Source organism: Notamacropus eugenii, chromosome 3 (genome assembly GCF_028372415.1).
Source record: "Notamacropus eugenii isolate mMacEug1 chromosome 3, mMacEug1.pri_v2, whole genome shotgun sequence".
In the NCBI taxonomy this organism is placed as follows: domain Eukaryota; kingdom Metazoa; phylum Chordata; class Mammalia; order Diprotodontia; family Macropodidae; genus Notamacropus; species Notamacropus eugenii.
This window is the reverse complement of record NC_092874.1, coordinates 387,627,520-387,648,980: the sequence shown is the minus strand read 5'-3', so window position 1 is coordinate 387,648,980 and position 21,461 is coordinate 387,627,520. Positions and strand designations below refer to the sequence as shown.

Here is a 21,461-nt window from a genome sequence, read left to right as displayed (position 1 = left end):
GATATGTCAGGTGTCACCTCTTACTTAAAAACCTTTCCTGATCTCTCCCTACCCACCAAGTTGATAATACCCTCTTCCTCTTGAAGTTACTTTGTGTTATGGTATATAGTGTAACACTACATTTACTTACCTGTATATATATTGAGATAGCTAGGTGGCAAGGTGGATATTTTGCTGAATTTGGAATAAAAAAACATCTGACATCAAATCCTTCTTCAGATAATGATTAACTCTGTGACCATGAACTAGTCAACTTAGCCCTGTTCAATCTTAGTTTTGTCACCTGTGAAATGGGGATGGTAATAGTCCTTATTTCACAGGCTTATTGTGAGGATCAAAGGATAGAACATTTGTATAGGGTGCCATGCAATGTTGACTATTACATTACATCTCACAAGTGGAATGTAAGCTGCCCAGGGTAGGACTATTTGCTTTTGTATTTCTATCCCTTAAAAGTGCCCTGCATGTTGCAGGTCAATCAATAACTCAGTATTTATGAAGCACCTACTGTATACTAGACATTGCCAAAGCCCTGAGGGTAAAATAAACCAAAAAGAAATGATCCTGGACTTCCAGAAACTAACATTCTATCCAGGAAGATAAGGATACACAAAATAGCCCCCTGAATACTAATAACAGATAATTGGCGGGGAGGGGGAAGGAGAGGGGGAGGGTAATTATTAGCACCTGAGAGGAATCAGTAAAGGTGCTTAATAAAGGCATATCATTATAGGATTCTCTCATGTTATATACCTGCATATAGACCTAGCTAAGGAGAGAATATTGGGATCACTGGGGCATTACCAGCCCTAGGCCTCAATGCTATGCCATTTGTCAGACACCAAAAGTAATTCATTGTTCCCAAGTGGAAGGGGCAGAATGTTTGCGGGTCTGGAAATCTCTTCCAATGGAACAAGTTTTCACTGGTCTTGAATGGATGAGGGGGTGATCTCGACTGGAGGCAGGGGGATGGTTTTGGTGACCTCAAGGGTTTTTCTAGCTCAGGAATCCTACTTTTCTGTTGGGGTGGAAAATGGGGCCCGTGACAATCTCTTCTTTTGGCCCTGGTAAGTAGGAGGAAGGTGTTGGCCTGTGTCAAACTGAACCCTCTGATGCCTTGTTGGACATTAGCAATATCCATGCTTTACATGTGTAAGTGCTTAATATATGTTTGTTGAATGAATAAGTGAGTGAATAATGCAAAGGAAAGAATTTCAGACTTGGAATCACAAGGCTGGACACAAAGCATGACTCCCAACACTTCCAGTTCTGTGGCTATGAGCAGGCAGCTTAACTTCTTGGAGCCTCAGTTTTTCCATTAATAAAATGGGGATAATAACATCATAGTAACTTGTCCTACTTACCTCGTACAGCTTTAAGGAAGTTTCTTTGTAAACCTCAGCACATGAACTATTAGTTGGCTTTATTGTTATTTGGGGAACCAGATTTGGAGATTGGGTTGGGCACTAGCTCTTTCTCAGACCTAGTAGTCACAGGAGCATAGTACCAGGTTCCCCTTCTCATCGAGCCTGACCCAATCCAGGCCAATCCAACCAGTGTTTATCAATTTATTAATAATTCACATTTATTCATTACATACTATATACACTGCACTGTGCTAGGCTCCGAGGTTACAGAAGCAAAATTAAAAAACAATCATTGCCTTGAAAGAGCTTATGTTCTCTCCTGGGTTCCCCAGAAAGCAAAGTTGCCCACAGCTCCCCAAGGGACCGTGCCCACATCAGAAACTGACCAGATTTCCCCATCAGGCTCAGAGAATGCAAGATAGATGGAGGGATTTGGGGTACTGTAGCAGGACTGAAATCCTTAAATCCCACACTTCACTCCTCAACTTCCCACACAGACCCCCAATAAAGGACAGAGCTTTTAATAGTTCATGATATTCATACCCTGTGCATAGCCCTGGGCCATGTGAGAGATTCCAAAGTCAGTCCAGAGGTGAAAAAATTAGGGTGTAGGTGACAAAAACAATATCTTCCCTCTCTCACAGTGAGGATTTTCACCACTGAACTCTCCCTAAGGGCCTCTGCTCTGTCCACACCCTACCCTCCTCACCAGCCCCACCTGCCTTCCCCCCTCTTCCCTGGGTTAAGCCCAAAGTTCCTATAGCCTTTCCCAGAGCCTGGCAGGGAGAGGCAGGGCCCCATAGAAGGACTGATTGTCTGACATTTGCACATTAGCTTCCAAGAAGCTAATAACTCAATTTGGCTCATTCATTTCGAAGCCTTGGAAACCTTTCTGCCTCTGTATCCCTTTGGTCAGCCAGTCGATAAACATTTATTAAACATCCACGGTCTGTGAGGCACTATGCTAAGTGCTGGGGATTTTGTTACTTGTTCTTACTTCTTGAAGAGGAGCAGTGACATCACAGTATGATGCCTTGAGTGGCGTATGAATTGGATTTAAGTGAGGCAGAGTCGGAAAAAGGTTGTCAGCCTCTCTCTCAGTCTTCCAGAATGCAGTGGACGACCTTGGCCTTTCTAAATTAAGGTCTTGCCCGGGCCTCTGTTTGTCTGAGGCAATGTCCATTCAAAGACGAAATGAGGCCATCTTTTGTTGCCCCTGCAAGAATGAAAGTGGAGATTGTTTCCATTTTGGTATCCCCACCACCCACCACAGAGGCCGGCTAGCCCACAGTGGGCAGCTCTTGATGTCAAATGCCTGACCCTCCGCTAGAGCTCAGCTCCTCCAGGAATCTCTTAGCCTTGCGCCCCACCCTCCTCAGCCTCAAAAGGCCCCTTGTCTTTATGTATCTCAAATGCGCTCATCTATTATCTTGTTTGTATTAGTTATTTATAAAGAAAGGCAAAGGCAGTCCCTGCTTTCAGAGTGCTCAGTCTAATGGGGGAAACAGCACACAAAGGAATCAGTGAACAAGCTATGTGGATAATCAGTACAAGAAAGATATTAGAATTCAAGGGGATTGGGAAAGGCTTCCTGTAGATGGGTTCATTTTAGTCTAACCCTCTCATTTTGCAGATGAGGAAACTGAAATCCTGAAAGAAATTACTTGCTCCAAGTCATGCAGGTAGGAAAGTGATTGAGGCAGGATTTGAACCAAGACGCTTGCACTCCAAATCCAGTCATCTTTCCATACCTCTCCAGCCTGGTCATTGTTTGGGTCCTGATTGACTCTGAGTGAACCCAAATAGGAATTATATCCCTTTTGGCCAGAAACCCTGAGGGTCTTCCTCTCCCAGTTGGATTTTTTTTTTTTTTTGGACTAGGCTAAAGGGGCCATTCTTTGCTTCACTTTTTTAACCTAGCCTTAATCCCTGAATGGGAGTTGCCTCAGTCGAAAGACCTGCAAGGTCTCCCATTGCACCCTGGACCATCTCCAGTCTTTCCAATATGTATCTGGCTACTGGACCCAGATGGCTCCAGAGGAGAAAGTGAGGCTGGTGACTTTGCACAACCCTTCCTCACTCAAATCCAATTCATTTGCATGTCATGGTATCACCTCGCAGATGTCATCTTTGTCTTCGAGAATGAAGGGCAAACAACAACAACCTCTTTTGCACTCGCTGCTTCAACAACACGTGTGTGTGTGTATGTGTGATTTCTTGTTGTTGAATAATTTTCAGTCATATCAACTCTTCATGACCCCATTTGTTGGGGTTTTCTTGACACAGTTACTGGAATCGTTTGCCATTTCCTTGTCCAGCACATTTTACAGATGAGGAAACTAAGGCAAACAGGGTTAAGTGACTTGCCCAGGGTCACACAGCTTGTTCTCTTCTCATGGTCACCACCCTACTGAATGCTATGGACCGGAACACTGCATTAGCTCCCAGCCTCAAGATTCTCTCTTCTCCAAAACATCTATCACTCAGCTGCCAAAATGATTTTCTAGAGTGGAGGTCTGATCATGTCACTTCAGTGCTCAATAAATTCCAGTGGTTCTCTTTTGCCTCTAGAATAAGATCTTCTGTTTATATTTAAAAGGTCTTTATAACTATACACATACACATGTATACTATGTGTATATATATACACACACATATGCTGTGATATATAGGCATGTGTATAAGTGTACACATACATGTGTACACACATGCATATATACCCACACAGAGGGGCATCTATACACATGTAATATATGCACACATGTATACATACATGCATATGAGAGGCAGCTTAGCCTAGTGGATAGAGGGCTGACCTGGTAGCCAAGAAGATTTAGGTTTGAGCCCCACCTCTGATATCTACTATGGAAGTAACCCTGAGCAAGTCACTCATCTTCTCACTGTTTGACCTAGTTCTTTAATAATAAGAGATAGCATTTCTATGGTACTTTAAGGTTTGCAGAACACCTTCTGTTATTTTACTTAAGCTTCACCGCAGCCCCTTGACTTCTGTAGTATTATTATCCTTTTTTGTTTGTTTGTTTTGTTTTGTTTTTTACAGATAAAGGGACTGAGGCTTAGCTAGATAAAGTGACATATCCAGGGAGTGACTGAGGCAAGATTTGAACTCCAGTCTAGCTTTCTTTCTGTTGCACCACCTAGCTGCCTTGTAAGACTCTTAAGTGGCAGAGAAGGTGCTAACCTACCTTGGTAGAGGGAGTTTCCTCACCTGGGAGTTCTGTATACCAATGAAATCAGAGGTCTGGTCCCTTTATCCCCTTATATTTGTGCATATATGTTTATATGTGTATGTATTGTCTCTCTTGATAGACTGTAAGCTCTTTGAGGGCAGAGATGGTTTCATTTTTGCCATTGTATCCTTGGCCTAGCATGGTACGATACATGGCAAATAGCAGGTGCTTACTAAATACTTGCTGATTAAACAACTAAATAACCATTGTGTACATTACATTATTAGGTAATGGAGGACAGGCAAAATTCAGACAAGACTTTAAGATATGGTTCCTGCCCCACAGAAGTTTCAAGAGATACAAGGACATTGTTAATATATATCTAGGGGCAGCTAAGTGGCTCAGAGGATAGAGTGCCAGCCCTGGAGTCAGGAAGGACCTGAGTTAAAAAAATGGCCTCAGACACTTACTAGCTGTATGATCCTGGGCAAGTCACTTAACCCCACCCCTTCAAAAAACAAACCCAACAACCAAATATCTCGTCCAAAATAACAGATGAGTGCATTTGAGATATATAAAGACAAGGCACCTTTGGAGGTCTGGGGGGACACGAGGCGGATACCGACTGAGAGATTCCTAGAGGAGGTGACATTGGAATTGAGCTCTAAAGGATGGGCAGGAATTCAGCAAATGAGAGGAAGTAAAGAGAACAGCACGAGGCAAGGCCCAGTTGCCCACTGTGGTAGGTGGTGGGGATACAAAGATGGAAAGAATCTCTACTTGCATTCTCATAGGGGTAATGAAGAGTACATGAAAAAATACACATCATATATATAAAGTTGATAAGTTAATAAATATGAATAAATATAATGTTAATAAATACAGGTATACATAAATATGGAGGTAGCTAGGTAGCTGCATTGGGCCTGGAGTCAGGAAGACTTGAGTTGAAATCTGGCCTCAGACACTTACTGGCTGTGTGACCCTGGGCATGTCACTTAATCTCTGTTTGCCTTATTCCACTGGAGAAGGAAATGGCAAATCACTCCGGTATCTTTGCTGAGAAAACTCCAAGGACAACATTGGTGTGATATGGTACAAATGGACAATTTACAAAGCAGTTAAATACATGGTGGTTTGTAAGGAAAAGCACTAGAAGTTGTGGGGTGGGATGGAGTAGGAAAGATTTCTTACAGAAGCTAGCCTTTAAACTGAGGAGAAGTCTGTGGAGGGAAGAAGGAAGTGCATTCCAAGCATGGGACACAGCCAGTGCAAAGGCACGGAGATAGGAGATGAAGTATTATGGGTAAGGAGCAAGAGAGTCAGTCTGGCTGGATCACAGTGAAAGAGAAGGAAAAAAGCAATTGTCCAATAAAGCTAGAAAGACAGATTGGGCCAGATTCTGTAGGCTTTAAAAGATAAACAGAAGAGTTTATATTTTATCCTAGAGGCAATAGGAAGCCAGTGGAGTTGGTTGAGTGTCACGTGGTGAGATCCGTGCTTAAGGAAAATGACTTTGTCAGCAGTGTGTAAGATGGACTGGAGCGGTGAAACACTTGAGGCAGAGAGACCAATTCGGAGGCTTTTGAAATAATCTAGAAGAAAGGTGATGAGGGCCTGAACTGAGAAGGTGGCTGGGTGAGTAGAACGAAGGGGACAGATGTTAGAGATGTTAGAAAGGTAGAAATGGCAAGATCTGGCAGCTAATTGGATATGTGGAGTGAGTGAGAATGAGGAGTTGAGGTTAATGCTGAGATTACAGATTTGGACACTGGAAAGATGGGCATACCTTTGACAGAAATAGGCAAGTTTGAGGGAGGAGAGAGTTTGGGGGAAAGATAATGAATTCTGTGTTAGATGCACTGGGTTTCAGATGTCTCTGGGACAGCTAGTCTGAAATGACCAGGAGGCAGTTGGTGATGCAAGATGTAAGCACAAGAGAGAGGGAACCACTGAAGAATTTTTTTTGAGCAGAGAAATGACAGGACACATCTTTGCATCAGGAAGACTGGTCTGGCAATGGAGGGTGGTTTGGAGGGGTGATAATGAAGGCACAAAACTCTCTTAGGGACTAATGCAATAGTTTGAGTATTATTAATTCACTTTTAGGTTGTGTTTCCAACTCTTTGTGACCACATTTGGGGGTCTTCTTGGCAAAGATACTGGAGTGGTTTGCCATTTCCTCCTCTAGCTCATTTTACAAATGAGGAAACTGAGGCAAACAGGGTGAAGTGACTTGCCCAGGGTCATACAGATAGTAAATAAATGTCTGAGGCTGGATTTGAACTCATGAAGATAGGTCTCCTTCACTCCAGACCCAGGGCTCTATCCACTGAGTCACCTAACTGCTCCTAACAGTATGTAGTAATGAATACTTGTAGTGGTAGTGGGGATTGAGAGAACAGGACAGATGTGAATACTATTACAGACATGGAATCAGTCCCAGCACATCTTAACACACCACAATCCCCATCCCAGGTTATCTGCATCCCACACAGTAGTTCTTTGTCCTAACTTCTCTCCCATCCTATACCCCACCATCATCTCATTCCCACCCCCACCCCAACTATCCCAACTTTTCCACTTCCTATAAACCCTGGAACTCTGAGTTCCGTTCCATGGAGATTTTGCCATTTCCTTCCCTCCTCTATGCTCCTTCTACCCAGACTGCATCTACACCTGCCCCTCCCTGATGCTCTGGGCACCTTGCCCTTCCCTGTAACAGCTGATATTCCATCTGAATTTGGCTCCCTATCCAGAGGATTTGGAACAACATTGCCCACACAGATGGGCTTACAACATACACACACCCACAGATGTATACATATTCAAGACACAAGAATACACCGGCCTCCAAGCAGCTGTTTGTTGTTTTGTTCAGTCATGTCCGACTCTTTATGACCCCATTTGGGGTTTTCTTGGCAAAGACATTGGAGAGATTTACCATTTCCTTTGGCAGCTCATTTTACAGATGAGAAAACTAAGGGTAACAAAATGAAATGACTTGGCCAGGGTCACACAGCTAGTAAGTGTCTGAGGCTGGAATTGAACTCAGATCTTCCTGACACCAGGCCCAGCACTGCAAAGTTATCAGTGTAAAATAGACACTTTGTCCTTTAGGACCCAACATCAAGTGTCCACCTATGCCCGCTCCTTCCAAACCCTACCCCTTGCCCAAAACTGTCCATTGTGATTTACCAACTGGGTTTGCTCTAACTCCAGCTTCAGATTTGCTTTTTAGAATCCCAGGATCCTATTCCCTCATGGCCTACTGGGTGTCAGTAAAGGTCCATCTTGGTACTTTAATGTGTTGCCCCTTCCCTAGAGGTATCAAAGCATGTTCAGACTCAGAAGGAAATTCTTAAGTCTCTTCTATTCCTTGCCTTTGCAGGAACTGTCTCCGGTTCCCAGAATGCTTTCTTTCCTCACCCTCACTTCTCTGGCTTCCTTCATAATTCACTTGTAGACTGTGGATAATAGGAGTACCCTCCTCACAGGTTTCTTGTGAGGATTCAATGAGTTAACACATGTAAAGCGTTCTGCACACGCTGCATGTTGTTATCTGTTGTTGAGTCATTTTAGTCATGTCTGACTGTTTGCCAGTTCCTTCTCCAGCTCATTTTCCAGATGAGGAAACTGAGGTAAACAGGGTTAAGTAACTTGCCTAGGGTGACACAGCTAATGCGTGTGTGTGAGGCTAGGTTTGAAATCAGGAAGAGGTCCTGACTTCAGGTCCAGTACTCCATCAGCTGCACCACCTACTTATCCCAACATATCTTAAAGCTCCGTATAAATTATTATAATGACGATTATAGCATTGATTAAGTGTTTCTATGTGTCAGACATTTTGCTAAGCACCGAAGATACAAACAAAGGCAAATAAGACAATCCCTGACTTCAGAGAGCTTGTATTTTAAAGCTGGGAGATGGGGGGCTAGGTTCTAGGCCCAATTCTGCCTCTAGCTTACTGTGTAATCTAGACTAGTAAGCCAGTATTCCTCTCTGGGCTTTAGTGTGCATATCTGTAAAATGTGGAGGCTTAGCCTGGATAGTATTTAAAGTTTCTTCCAGTTTTCAGTTGCTATAATTCAAACAGGGATGGGCTCCCGGGTTCCCTGACAGCCTCCCCCCAGTTTGGTGGTATGAGTTTGTACCATCATTGTCACACCTTCTGGATCCATTACTGTTGTATCCTCCCCCTGACCTTCATTGGTCAGGTAAGTGAAACCTGACTGCTGACATCTTCCGCATCCTAACTGCGTTCAGGTGACCCAGAGAGTGAATCTAGCTGCTCTGGGTCTCCTGGCTTGACGAGGTTGCCCTAGGCCAGCTTGATCATCTTTCAGGAAAGAAAGGAGCCTGGCTCTGGCCTGGGCACTGGACAGGGTACCCAAAGCAGGTACATTCCGTTCAGGGCACTCCCTGCAGGCAGCTGTGCTGGCTGGGGCATGCGTGTGTGGGGGTGATGGACTGGAAGATCTCCAAACTGAAAGCTCTCCTCCTGAGATCTTAGAGATACATACTAATTGTCCCATAGGCTACGGGGAGATACATAGTAATTGCTGCATTAAAGATAAGATTTCGAGCCTAGCAAACACCCTTGAACATAGGAGACATCCTGGAAGAGCTCGGAACAGTCAGAAGACCTGGGTTTTAGTCCTAATACTGCCACCCCCTAACTGTGACCTTGGGTAAGTCATTTCTCTTTTCTGTGTCATAGGTTCTTCATCTGTAAAACGAGGAGGTGGTAAAAGTTCAGTTCTAAGATCCCTTCTAGATATGTTCTGGGGTTACAGAATTGAATTGGATTCAGAATCAGAAGGGCGGAGTTTAAATTCCGTGTGTGTTATATGACTATATGTGTGACACTGAACAAGCCCTTTCACCTCTGCGGACTTTGGTTTCCTCCTCTGTAAATCGAGGGGGTTAAGCTGGATTGCCTTTAGTGTCCCTCCAGCCCCAAATCCTATGAGCCTATGAAGAGATGAGTGATCATCCTCTATGTTCTTATGATAATAATAACTCGCATTTCTATGGTATTTTCTCACAACCCCTAAGGGTCAAGTTAGTCAGTAAGCATTTGTTAAGTGCCTACTCTTTTCCAGGCACTGTGCTGAGAACTAGGGGATACAAAGAGAGGCAAAAGATGGTCCCTGCCCTCAAAGAGATCACAGTCTAATGGGGGAGAAAACATGCAGACAACTACATACTAACAAGTTAGAGACAGAATACATTGGAGTTTAAAGACGGAGGGAAGGCCATAGCCTTAAGGGGGATCAGGGTGGGCTTCTTCCAGAAGACAGAATGTTGGCTAAGACTTGAGGGAAGCCAGGAGGCAGAGATGAGGAGGGAGTGAATTCCAGGCATGAGGGACTGCCAATGAAAATACTTAGCTGAGAGGAGGACCTTGTTCAAGGAATAGCTAGGAGGCCAGTGTCACCAGACTGAAGAGTATGTAGAGGGAAGTAAGATGTACAAGACTGGAAAGTTAGGAAGGAGTCATGTAATGAAAGAATTTAAAAGCCAAACTCAGGACCATATATTTGATCCTGGAAGTAATAGGGAACCATATGAGAGTTTATTGAATTGGGAAGAGAGATTGCGATGTGGTCAGAGCCAAGCTTTAGGAAGAACACTTTGATAATTGAGTTCAGGCTGAACTGCAGTAGGGAGAGAATTGAGATGGGGAGACCAACCATAAAATTAAGCAGTTCGAGTATTATTATCTCTTTTATAGGTGAGAGACAACAGCCTTGTGAATAAAGAGTTGGCCTTGGGATTAGGAAGACCTTGGTTCAAGGTAGGGAGAGGCATCAGTGGAGGCATGATTTTGAAGTCCAGAAAGTCAGGAACAGGAAAGGCAGTACCATCCTAGCTGGTCAGGGCACCTGGCCAGGAATGGCAGCCTTGAGCTACTACTGCTCAGATGCTACTTGTTGTAATCTCAGTGCTCTGGGCTCTTGGCTGCTTGTTTCCTTCCCCCTCCTCCTCAATATCTCCTCTCTGCTGGCCTGGGAGGGAGGCAGGGCCCTCACAAGATGATCCCATCAGGGACAAAGTACCAACTGCTTCTCCAGAAATATATGCTGGGAGTTAGGAGGAAAGAAAGCACAGGAGAGAAAGGGTGTGTACAGGTGGGTTAGCTTCGGGGATAGGATGTGACAACATCTGCGTGGAGTGTGTATAAAGGTTTTTGTTTGTTGTTCAGTCATTTCATTTCAGTCGTGTCTGAATCTTCATGACCTCTTTTGGGTTTTCTTGGCAAAGATACTGCAGTGGTTTGTCATTTCCTTCTCCAGCTCATTTTACAGATGAGGAAACTGAGGTAAACAGAGTTAAGTGACTTGCCCAAGGCCAGTAAGTGTCTGAGATGGCATTTGAACTCAGGAAGATGGGTCTTCCTGACTCCAGGCTCAGTGATCTATCCACTGTGCCACCTAGCTGCCCACGTATAAAGGAATCCATAACCAATGTCTTTGAGTTCTCATTGCCTGGAACTTGGATATCACTGATCATGTATTATCAAAAGAAAAAAAAAAGGAGTTTCAAGTTGATCTGCTGTGTCGGTGTCCGTGCATAAGAATGTATGACAGTACATTTGAAAGTGTGTAAGGGACACCCTGTGGAGAGATGTAAGTTTATGAATGTGTGAGATTCTGTGTTAATAAGTGAGAATAACAATAAAGGGAGAAGAGGGAAAGCGGGCAGACATCTTTTTCTTTCCATCTCCCTCTCTCCCCCCTTCCTACCATATTGATGTCTTTTTCTAGCTCCTCCTTCCTATGCCTCTTCCATTTATTTCCATCAATAGGTACCTCCTCTATGTTCAACCCTATATTTTGGAAAATAAAGTGAAGGACTACAAGGTAGAGATGGGGGGGAGGGAGCAAAGCCAGGGAACAGGATGGGAATTGGGGGGCGGGGCTGGGTTTAGGAAACAGTGAGTAGTCTAATTTGTCCAGGGTATAGAGTGAATTTAAGAAGAGCAGTGGGAGATGTGGCTAAAAGTTACATTACATTCATTTGAAAAGCTTCTAGAGAAGCAGATGGAGCCAGATTGTAAAAGACATGAAATGCCAGGCTAAAGAACTTGGACTTAATGATGAAGAAAGCAGGAAAGTGTTTGGTGGGGGGGGGGGGGGGGGGGGATGATGATTCTCTTTTGATCGATGGGAGGATGGCTGACATGGCACAAGTCAGCACTGATATTGAAGGAACTTAATCTGGTCGTTCTGTGGATTGGACCACAGATCAGTACACTAGAGATGGAGAGATCAGTTAGGGGGCCACTGAAATTGTCCAGATGAAAGATGTTAAGGGTTTCATCCAGAGCTGTAACAATGGAAATGGAAAAGAGGGAGAGAGACGAGAGACGACGAAGGTAGAATGGACAGGACTTTGGGACAAACTGGATGCGGGTGGGGAGGATGAGGGAGGATGAGTGAAAGACAGTTTAGGTTTCAAACCAGTGATAGGTACAGTGCCATTAGTAGAAACAAAAAGAAACTAGGTGGTGAAGTGGATAGAGCCCTAGGCCTGCAGTCATGAAGATCTAAATTCAGATTTTAGCCTCTGACACTTTCAAGCAGTGTGACCTTGGGCAAGTCACTTAACTTCTGTTTGCCTCAATTTCTTCAACTATAAAATAGGGATAATAATAACACCTGCCTCCCAGGGTTGTTATGAGGAACAAATGAGATAATATCTGTAAAGTACTTAACACAGTACCTGGCACATATTCGGCATGATATAAATTCTATTTGTTGTTAATATTATTAATAATAATATCTTCAGGGGCGTTATGTTCTTACCAGGAAGACATAATATACACATGAGAGTCATTTACCCATTTATGCCAAATATAGGCAAGTACAATTTCCAGGGGCCTACTGAGTCATGATTTCAATTCAACAAATATTATTAACTGCCTACTACATGCAACATTGTGCTAGGCACTAGGGATTTTTAAAAAATAATAATAACTCCGGCTCTTAAGGGGCTTATGTTCTACTGAATTATTGCCTGCAGGATAAAAAAGACCCCTAATCACTTACACAATGGAAAAAGGAGGAAGATTTTAGGTGGATGGTGATTTAACTGAAATCTCACTTGTCCAGCTGACATCATGACCAAATTCACGTCCCTTGATGACTTTCCTCCTACCCTAGGGCAGCCGGCAAAGGCTGCTTGGCTCCTGGTACAGTGGAAGGAAGGCAGCTAGGTGGCTCAGTGGATAGAGCACCAGGCATGGAGTCAGGAAAATGTGAGTTCGAATCTGGCCTCAGACAATTACTAGCTGCGTGACTCTTGTCAAGTCACTTAATCTCTGCCTTAATGCACTGGAGAAGGAAATGGCAAACCACTCCAGTATCTTGATCAAGAAAATTCCATACAAGGTCACAAAGAGTCGGACATGACTGACAACATGAAGGAAGAGCACTGACTCTGGAGTTATAAAACTGCTCATGATGCTTACTGCCCTTATGACCGTGGGCAACTTAATCCCCTGGGTCTCAGTTTCCTCATCTGTAAAATGAGACAGTTGAACTAGATGGCCTCTGAGGTGCTTTTCCAGCCTGAGATCGATGTTCCTGTGATTCGTAGTTCATGAAGTAACAGGAGGTGGTTAACTTTGGCCACTGGAGCCCAGGAACACTGAATCACTGATGCTCTTGGAGGCAGATGAGGGCTGCAGGAGATCTCTTTCTAAAAGCAAATGATCTGGCAAAGAGCCAGAGATAGAGCAAAACTATGAGCCTTGGAAATTTCAAACCAGTTCCAGGGACATGGCTCTAGTAAGGTGTGGCCACCACAATAGGCTAAGCTGGGGTGTGGGTAGGTGAGGTCCCCCAAAACCAGTTCTGGAAAATCTGGGAACAGGTCTCTTGGAAGGTGTGGCCACTAGGATAGACTAAGCTGGGGTGCGGTTAGGTGGTATCTCCATAACTAGGGTCTTCTCATATTCCTGCAGAAGGGATTTTCTTAACTCTCCCTCCATCTACTGAGAGAGACAGAGGGGTGCAGTGGAAAGGAAGCTAAATTCGGAGTTAGAGGACCTGGGTTCAAATCCTCTCTGTGATGCTTATTAGCTATATGTCCTTTAGTTAAATCAACTTCCCTGGTCTTCAGCTTCCTCATCTATAAAGTAAGAGAGTTCAACTAGGTAGAAAGCCTGTGAGCTCGGTGGGTGCCAGGATGCTCAGGGCCTTTTCTATGCTCCTGGGAGGCCAGAAGAACGCTAATATTTTAAATATGGATATAAGTTCTGCTTAAACCCAAGAGCACACTGTTCTATGATGACCCATGATGACAGTCACTGTGTTGAAATGTTATGAGCATGGAGAGATAGGAGCAGGGACCACATCTATACTTTCATGGATATAGGGACCTTAGAGATGACAATACTTTCTCTACCAATACCACCTTCTCTGCAACTCAGTCTCAGAGATTTGCCTAAGAGGTAAAGTAACTTGCCCCCACAGGGTCACACAGCCATTATATATCAGAGATAAGACCTGAACCCAGGCTCTGAGACCAACTTTTCTATTCATTATAGTGGTCCTTCTCAAACTTTTTGGTCTCAGGATGGATGCTTTTATACTCTTAAAAATTATTGAGGACCTCCCAAAAAGCTTTTGCTTTATGTGGATTATATCTCTTGATACGTGGCAAATTATAAATTAAAATGTCATATTATTATGAAAATAATGTTGACCTTACAGACTCCTGAAAGCATCTCAAAGGTCTCTGGACCACCCTTTGAGAACCATTGCACTATATAATGCTACCTCTCTGGGGGCATAGAAAGGATGAGCAAATGGGTTCTTCAGCAAGTGACCTTGCTTCATACTTTACCAAGAAAATAGAATGTGATTACCAAAGATTGCTTCTTCTCCCATCTTCCATATCTCAAAATCCCTTGTTATCGCACCCCATCCACCATTTTCTCCTCTTTTACTCCAGTCTCTGATGAAGAGATAGGTGATCCATCTCCTTTTCAAGGTTAACTCTACTTACTCCTTGGACCTTGATATCATCTCTGGCAGACAGTTCCCTGGATTGGCCCCTTCTCCCTTTCTCTAATCTTCAATCTCCTTATCTCCTGACTCCTCTGCTGCCTACGAACATGCCCAATTCTCCTTCATCTTTTAAAAACAAAACAAAACACCTCACTTGACTCTACCATCTGAACTGGCCGATTTGTTCTTCCCTGTACATCCTGATTCATCTCCCCTCATCATACTTTAGTATAGGTTTTCTTTCTGGCCTGGAATGCACTTGTTCCTTTCCCACCTGTGTCTTTTAGAATCTCTAGCTCCTTTCAGAGCCCAACTCACGTTGCCTCTTACACCAGGTTTTTCCCAACACCCCCCTTTTTTACTCCCTTCCCCAAATTATACTATGTATATCTTATATATACAGCTCAAATTTGTATTATTAATTATCCCTGTATTTGCACCTCAGAAATAGACAAATACTACAAATCAGGGTTTGATTTATTGTTTTGTTGATTTCTAGACTTAAGAAAGTGATGAAGAAAATGTTAACAGAGAAATAGTTAATAGATTAATTTTTAAAATGAATGTGTTGCACCTTCAGTTTTTTTCTAGAAAGTTGATTGTTAAACATTTACCAGCATACCCCTGTCTGTATTTATCTTGTAAATATATATAATATTTATTTCATAGAGTCACAGATCTAGAACTGGGAAGAACTTCAGAGGCATTCTAATCTAACCCATTCATTTTACAGATGTGGAAACTGAGGCCCAGGGAGGTTGGGATTTGCTCGAGTTTACACAGGTACTTATGTGTTTTACGTTGTTTTTTCAGCCATATCCCGACTCTCTCTTGGCAAAGATACTGGAGTGATTTGCCATTTCCTTCTCCAGAGTATTTTACAGATGAGAAATCTCAGGAAAACAGGGTCAAGTGACTTGCCCAGGGTCACACAGCTAGTAAATGTTTGAGGCCAGATTTGAACTTATGATGTTTTTGTCTCCAATTAAAAGCAAGCTTCCTAAGGACGGGGCCTCTCTTTGTTTTGTCTTGGTAGCCCTGGCTCCCCAGCTAATTAACAAATGCTTATTGATTGATTGATTGCTTTTGCTTGACTGTCTTATACAGGGATTTGAAGAGTGCCCCACCCCATTTATGAATATCCTATCTATTGGCCTGGCACAGTGTCTAGAATTCCGACATGAGAGCCACTCCTTTGTGTTAAAGTATTGTGTCTTCAGAGGGCCCCTGTTATAATGCACTAGAAGGGCAGCTGAGGAAGATTCTAGCAACAGCAGAGAGGGAAAGAGGTGGGAGGGGGTACCAAGGCTAATCTTGTCTTTCATAGTTTTTATAAATATGTGCATATGCCCACAAGTCTCATAGAAATTACCCATGACTACCTGGAGTATAATTGGCCTTTCGCTTGTAGAAGGTCCAAGGTCCCAGAATTCTTTGTCTCTGTAGGTCATGTAACTGGCATGGTGTTCCCTCCTTGGGTGACCCGGCCCTCCTGCCCTCCTTTTCCCTTCTGGCTCTCCTTGCCTGATTTTCCCAGTGTGTCACCTAGAGGCGAAAATCTCCTCTACCATCTGAAAAGGTGCTGCCTCAGGCTTCAGGGAGATGAGTCCAGGAGAATTTCAGTCAGGTCCTTTGTTCTGATTATCACAGAAAAGCGTGCCCTTGGCACTGGTTCAGGTCCTTCTCTCACAGTTGAGAAATGTTGTCTTTTCCCCTGCAGGCAGGGACGGGATAGGGATTCCCTGTCTTTCCTGGCTTGGGTTTTCACACCCCCTTTTCCCTGGCTACTTGCTGCCTAGGCCTGTCACTGAGCTCTGGGCTTGGAAGATTTAGAGATAAGATTTAGGACAAGAAATTCCCTGGCATGTCCCCAGAAAAAGGAAGCCCTGGATGAGATTGAAGTGGAGGTTTCCTCAATTTGTTGCCTATTCTTCTTTCTGGGCTCAAAGCCTCAGTTTCCTCATCTATAAAATGGAGACGGGCACCTATTTCACAGGGTTGTTGTGAGGATCAACGATATAACACGCATAAAAGTGCTTCACAAACCTTAAAGTACTGTAGAAATGCTGGCTATAGAAAACTGGAAGAAACTTCAGAAGCCATTTCATCCAAATCTCATTTTACAGATGAGGAAACTGAGACCCATGAGATTAAGTAACTTGCTCAAGGTCACCTGAGTAGTAAGCATCAGGATTCTGTAACTTTCAGAAATTCTATGCTCTGTGACTCAACTGCAAAGGAATCTGACCAACTTCCTTCAGATTATCTTTGGGAAGTCAGCTTTGGGGCAAGTGCCTTAGTTGGTGTTATTTACATTCCACTCTTTGTGATCTGATTTGAGGTGTTGTTGGCAAAGATACTAAAGTGGTTTACCTTTTCCTTCTCCAGCTCATTTTTTTTTTTACAGATAAGGAAACTAAAGCAGAGTTAAGTGACTTGCCCAGGGTCATATGGCTAGTAAGTGTTTGAGGCTTAATTTGAACTCAGGTTTTCTTGACTCCAGAAGTGACTTACCCAGGGTCAAAAAGGTAGAAGTGTCAGATGGGATCTGAACCCATGCAACTCAGAGTTACAAGGGATCGACCTGAAAAGCCCTGGGTTTCATGCTGCCTTTGTCTAATGTCTGCATTACTTCTACAGAATCTTTATGACAACATCCAGTCTGTGTGTGAACACTTGCATAGACACCCATTCTATTTCTGTTAAGGAACTACTGATTATTAAGTTTTTATATTGAGCTGAAATCTTCCCAGGAAATTCTACCTGTTGCTCCAAGTTTTGGTTTATGGGGTCAAAGAAAGCAAATGTAATCCCTCTTCCACAAAACAGCCTTTCACTTAGGATTTAAAAGGCAGAAGGGACCTGCTTCCTGGGGTGGCTAGGTGTCGAAGTGGATAGAGAACCAGACCTGGAATCATTCATGAGCTCAAATCAGTCCTCAAACACTTACTAGCTTAGTCACTTAACCCCTAGTTGCCTCAGTTTCCTTATTTGTAAAAAATGAGCGAGAGAAGGAAATGGCAAACCACCCCAGTATCTTTGTCAGGGACAGGACTGGAAAACTGACTCAAAGTCACTTGACCCAGAGCTCTATGGGGTCAGGAAGAGTCAGACATGACTATAAAATGACTAAACAATAATACATAATGTGGCCCACGCTGTGCAAAAAATATTAGTAATTCCTGTCATGGAGTGGTTTCCATCCTACTAGGGGAGAGTATCCTGTAATCAACATCTTCAAGGATACATATACTCAAAATACAGAATAAATGCAAAGTGTGTGTGTGTGTGTGTGTGTGTGTGTGTGTGTGTGTGTGTGTGTATGTGTGTGTGTAATGGGTCTGTAGTCAGGAAGTCCTGGGTTCAAATCCAGCCTCAGATATTTACAAACTGTATTACCATGGGTCAGTCACTTCATTGCTGTTAGCCTCAGTTTCTTCATCTGCAAAATGGCAATTATAATAGCACCTGCCTCTCCCAAGTTTGTTTAAAGAGCTTTACAAGCCTTAAAGCCTGCGTAACTGCTAGCTATTACCATCATTTTATTTCAACTTCTAAAGTACCACTTCTGCAATGGAGTAGATTTTTGGAAGACCCCCCCAATAGCCAGGGGAAAATCCTCTCGCTCACCACCACCCCCAAGTCCTAAGGAGGTTACTTGGGTACACTCAGGCCCAAGATGGTCCTGGAATTAGTAGCTGGGCAGGTAGGAAATGGAGGGTAGAAACGATCTGATCAGGGGTTCTACTAGTGGGCCTCTAGAGTCTCTAAAAGAAACTACAGTTTGTCTGGGGAGATGAACAGGGTGAGACTTTCCCAGAGGACAGTTGGGGAGGAGAGCCTGGATGACACCTGTCAGGGATGCTCTCGAGGAAATATCAGGTCGATCCCTTGTAACTCTGAGTTGCATGGGTTCAGATCCCATCTGACACTTCTACCTTTTTGACCCTGGGTAAGTCACTTCTGGAGTCAAGAAAACCTGAGTTCAAATTAAGCCTCAAACACTTACTAGCCATATGACCCTGGGCAAGTCACTTAACTCTGCTTTAGTTTCCTTATCTGTAAAAAAAAAATGAGCTGGAGAAGGAAAAGGTAAACCACTTTAGTATCTTTGCCAACAACACCTCAAATCAGATCACAAAGAGTGGAATGTAAATAACACCAACTAAGGCACTTGCCCCAAAGCTGGCCTCCCAAAGATAATCTGAAGGAAGTTGGTCAGATTCCTTTGCAGTTGAGTCACACACTCTTCCATCAGAAATTCAGGTCTTTGGCTCTTAATGATTTTTTTGTTCTTTAATATCAGTCAGCAGGTTTTTGTTAAGCACCTACCATGTGCCAGGTATCATGCCTGAGATACAAGTACACAGGATGAAACAGTCCCTCCTTTCAGGGATTGTCTATGAAAAGTGCCATTTCTCCCTAGAAGACTAACCTTTTTAGAGGGAATATCTAGATTCATGGGAGCGGGGCATGGATTGGCCAGATGAACACAATGTCCCGTGGAAATGGGGCAGGGTAGAGGCAGTTGAGAAGTGGAGATGCAGAGTCCTCCTGATGGGAAGGAAAGGGAGGCAGTTTGTGGTGAGAGGGGGTTAGGGGAGCAGAATGGAACTTACTCTGTCAAATTAAAGCTTCCTGTAGTTTTTTAGCCTTGACTTGACAATTTTTCTTTGCTACAGGTAAGGAATCAAGGGTGTTGCAGGGAGGGGAGCGGTATATTGGGAAACTGGTATAAAAAAACCTTATTCTGGATTCAAATTCTATTTCTATTACTTTCCTTAGTTGAGTCATTTCCCTCTCTGGGCCAAAGAGAAAGCCTTTCTGGGGAAGCCTTAGGACCTGGGTTCAAATCCCAAGTCCCTCACTCTGTGTGACCGAGGCCAAGTCACCTAAATTCCTTGAGATTTAGTTTACTCATTTGTTAAAAAAATAAAATAAATGAGGGGGCTGGACCTCCAAGACCCCCCGCCCCCAGCTCTGGATGTGAGGCTGACCGTATCCCTCGGCCCGGTGGGGGCAGCGGCTGTGGCCCCTTCGTTTCCTTCTCCCCCTCCACCCCCCACCCCCCACCCCCACCAATCAGAATCCACACCATTTTAGCCAAGCCCCGCCAGACCTGGGAGCCTGGAACAGCTGTTCCGCCTAGCCGGGCTGCTGGCATCAGCGCTTTCCTTGGGCTCGCACACCCTCTCCCCACCTCGCTAAACAATCATTTAACAAAATATGCAAATGGTTTAATTACTGTTATTTGTTTTGCTGATACAAGTGTTTGAAATGCAAATGTCAAGTTTGGGCTCTTTCTCCCTTTTGCTCGGGTATTTGCAATTCCATGAGTTTCTCCCGCCCGGCCCAGAAGGGGAGAGGGCTAGTTCTCTGCAGCCCCCCCCCTCCCCTCCCCCCAAGCCGCCCCCTCCTCTGCCAGGGCCGAGTGATGACTGGGCAGGATTACTCACCGTAACTCCTCAGCTCTGCCGCCCGCCGCGGCCAACCTGAGTGGGGAGGCACGGCTAATGGCTTCCCCGGCAGGAGAGCCCAAGCCAGGCTCGCTCCGGGCTCTCCTGCCAGGGAGGTGTCTGCCACTGTGGGAGGGAGCGAGTCTCCTTCAGCCCAAGGCAAGTCATGGGTGAGTGGGTGGGGCTGGGGGCCAAGCACTGAGTGGGAAGACGAGGTCTGCCCCCGCTTCTAGCTGTGGACTCCAGGTAGGTCACTTCGAGCCTCAGTCTCCCTTGCCGTCAATCTGCAAAAAGGGGTTCAGGCATTCCTGTGCTCCATTCCTGTCTCTAAATATGAGGCAGGAGATCTGAGTCCTGTTCTCGGTTCCTACTCCCTGAGTCACTAGAACTCTGGTCTCCTCCAGCCCCTCTCCTCCCCTCCTCTCAGTTTCTTCATCAGGAAGACCAGCCCTCCATACAATCACAGACTATTAGGGCTGGAAGGGATTCTAGGGATTATTTGATCTGCCTTCAGTATTTGATACAGGAGGAGGAATCTGAAGATCAGAACGAGGGAAAGGACTTGTCCAAGGTCTTGTCACTAGACCCAGCCAGGACTAGAAGACCTTAAGTCTGGAGACTCTTAGCCCATTGTTGTACTTTCTAAACCAGGAAGGTTCCGCAGGCTGAGATCATGGATGCTAAAGGGCTCTGGAAAGTCAAAAAAGCTGCCCCGCTGTGTAATCTGTTCACCATTCTTGAGCCTGTGACTTTTATCCATGAGCCTTTTCATTTTCTATGACTCTTGGGCTCTGGGATGGGGGGGTTTATGCCATCTCTGGTTTGTGCCAGAGTGGGGTAGCCAGTATGGTGTGTCTTCAGTATTTCTTGAGATAACATTATTTTTAAACTAATAAGTCATATTTCTGTAATATTTTAGGAGTTTTAAATGTTTTATTGTTATTTTTTTGACTTGATATACCAGTCACTTTCTAATCTCAAATTCCTCCCCCCATAAAGCCCTCCCTTATATCAAAGAAAGGCAGTTAAAATGTAAGTGTATGGACACTGGTACAAGTAAGACTTTCTTCAGGTACACATATCAGTTTCCTCACAAGATCCTGTAAAGTAGGTAAAGCGAGCTTTATTATTCCCATTTTACAGAAATTGAGATTCTGAGAAGCTAACTAATTTGACCAGGGTCACCAAGCTGGTTAAGTGCTAGATTGGGATTTCAGAGCTCTAGATTAAGAGCTCTTAAAAAAATTGCACCAAGACTTAGACTGATGTCTGTATCTTGTAAGTGTCCATTGGTCAGAATTTCTCCCTCAGTGGCAGGATTGGGCACCCAGTGTCCAGACAAGGTCAAGTTTTACTGAGTTGAGTGTAGAACTGTGTTGTTGCATTTTCCTTTCCATCCATGTCCTTGGTCCTCTCCCATATTCCATA

The 21,461-nt window shown here is 44.1% G+C and overlaps 1 protein-coding gene across 3 annotated transcripts in view; it reads left to right on the top strand.

The window, feature by feature from the left end:
• Positions 1–21,461, top strand: part of ELFN1 (extracellular leucine rich repeat and fibronectin type III domain containing 1) — a 189,579-nt gene that overhangs the window by 67,044 nt on the left and 101,074 nt on the right. Inside the window, exon 1 of one of the 3 annotated variants that reach the window (XM_072597723.1) lies at positions 9,164–9,249. The exons of the other annotated variants lie outside the window; for them this stretch is intronic. The gene's annotated coding sequence lies outside the window, so the exon portion shown is untranslated. Of the gene's footprint in view, positions 1–9,163; positions 9,250–21,461 lie in introns of those variants that run through there. 3 annotated transcript variants of the gene reach the window in all.